Here is a 2,680-nt window from a genome sequence, read left to right on the forward strand (position 1 = left end):
CTAATTAATTCGATGTTCAGACATCCATGTAATTCATGACATCAACAGGCTGAAGTTAAACTATGATATCAATTTATGTAGAAAATTGATTTGATAAAATCCAACACTCATTCATGACAAAATTGCCTTAGCAAGCCAGAAATAGGAGGGACCTTCCTCTGTTTAATAAAGATCATGCACAAAAATGCTTTAGGTAGCATCATACCAGATGATGAGAAATTAGAAGCTTTTCACCTAAGATCAGGAAAAGGGCAAAGATATTTTTCTCTCTCCATTCTTCCAGAATTTTGGGGGAAGTCCTAGTTAGTGCAATAAGATGAGAAAAGTAATGTATGTACATTTGCAGAAGGAAAATTTATGCCTCCCTTAAGTAGGATTTTATATAGAAAAATCTCATAGAATTGATAACAGCAGCAAGAACAAAAGTGTTGGAAGTAAAAAAGTGATTATGACAAGGAAACAAGATTAAAATGTCAATTGTTCTCAGGATCAAAAATCATGTCTTAAGATAGACTCACATTACCCACCTTAAAGACTTATTATAAAGCTATAGCAATAAAGACAGCACAAAATTGATGAAATATTAAAAATATAGATTAATAAAACAGAATAGTGCCCGGAAATAAAAACATACCCAAGGAATCTACTGATTTCTGACCAAGATTCAAAGGTAATCTTGTGAAGATAGTTAAAAAAAAAAGAAAAAGAAAGAAAGGAAAATAAACTTGCACAAAAACCTTAAATTTTTCATGGAAAATAACCCGAAATGGCTTGTAGACCTAAGTGTAAAATGGAGAAACTATAAAAGCTCTACAAGAAAGCATAGGAGAAAATAATATTATATGAACTTGGATGTGTGGATGAGTTTTTAGATTGGTGAAAGAAAAAAGTTTATAATTTTGGTGATGTTTTACAATGTTTTCTGTGAAAGACAATGTAAAGAGAATGAAAAGAGGAGTCACAGAGAGGGAGAAATTACTGCAAAACATTTATCTACAAAAGAATTTTTATACAAAATCAAATAACTCCTAAAATTCAGCAGTAGAAACAACTCATTTAAAATCGGGAAATGAATCTATGCAGTAAAGAAGGTATAGCAATGACAAACAAACATATAGAAGATGGTGAATGTAATTTGGAATTACAAATTTTTAAAAGTCAAAGTATTACTACATACTTACTGACATGTCTAGGATTGAAAAGAATTACAAAACCAGTTGCTGGTGGTGAAAATGCAGAGTAGGAACTTTCACTCATTGCTGGTAGAAATGCAGAACAGTACAGACACTTTAGATGAAGGTTTTTCACATTCTTCAAAAAACTGAAATAAGTTAAACTCATAAGGTTAAGGATCATATGTTTTCTCTCATATGCAGAAACTAGAGAGGAAAAGGAAACGAGGTGGGGACAGATCTCATGAAACCAAAGGGATATCAGTGGAGGAAAGGGACCTAGGATAGGTAGTAGGAAGGGAGGGGGAAAATGCTGGGAAGTGATACTGGTCATATTATATTGCTATATTTTGTGCATGTACAAATATGCAGCAACAAATCCCACCATTATCTACAACCATAACGCACCAATAAAAAATGTGGGAAAAATTAATAAAAAATAAGTAAAAATATTTTCAAAATTATAAAATAAAACCTGAACAATCTCACTATAGATCAGCAAACACATCCCCAACTTACGTCCACACAAAATCCCGTACAAGAATATTTATAGCTGCTTATTTGATAATTGTCAAAAAGTGAAAGTAAGCAAGATGTCCTTTAATACACAGGCAAACTGTGAACACAACCTTACAATGGCATACCATTCATCAATTAAAAAGAATGATCTAGGGCTGGGGAGATAGCTCAGTCGGTAGAGTGCTTGCCTTGCAAGCACAAGGCCCTGGGTTCGATTCCCCAGTACCGCAAAAAAAAAAAAAAAAAAAAGAATGATCTATAAGACCTGCAAAGATATGAGTGAGCTTTAAATGCATATAGCCAAGTGAAAGCAGCTAATTGGAAAATACTAGAGACTGTATTCCTGCATTTACATGACATTTTGTAAAGTTGTAAATAGGTTAATCACAGATTTACGGACAGTGAAGGTATTTTTATGATACTATAATGGTGCATTCATGACAATATACATTTATTAAAAATTATATACTTTAATAGCACAAAGTGTGAGCGCATTTTGTTTTTTGTGTTTGTGTGTGTGTGTGTGTGTGTGTGTGTGTGTGTGTGTCGTGTGCACTAGAGATTGAACCAGGACCTTACGCAGCATGATTTTTAATATATTAAAATTTAAAACAAAATAATTTGGGAGATCGAGAAATTTCAGGATGGAATGCAGAATGCAGCAAAATATTGTAACTGCATTAAGAAAATATGGAGCAACCTCACTGAAGGGTGTGAGAGAGAATTTTCTGTCCTAAGTAACAGAAATGAATGCTGGAATGCTAAGATCAAAAAGAACTGGATTTAAGTGCTGTCTTGTGGCAGAAAAGTGGTTTTCCACAGGAGTACAGGTTCACAATTGTGAAAACACTACACATGTGTACTGAAATTAAACAATTAATTGAACAGATTGGTGAATGGTGGGAAGCAGATTTTTCACTTTTGGAATGGGATATTACAGGGATATTACAGGTAAACAAGGGGTGGAGGCTAGAAAGATCTTTGTGATA

This window comes from Sciurus carolinensis, chromosome X, assembly GCF_902686445.1.
Source record: "Sciurus carolinensis chromosome X, mSciCar1.2, whole genome shotgun sequence".
Taxonomy (NCBI): Eukaryota; Metazoa; Chordata; class Mammalia; order Rodentia; family Sciuridae; genus Sciurus; species Sciurus carolinensis.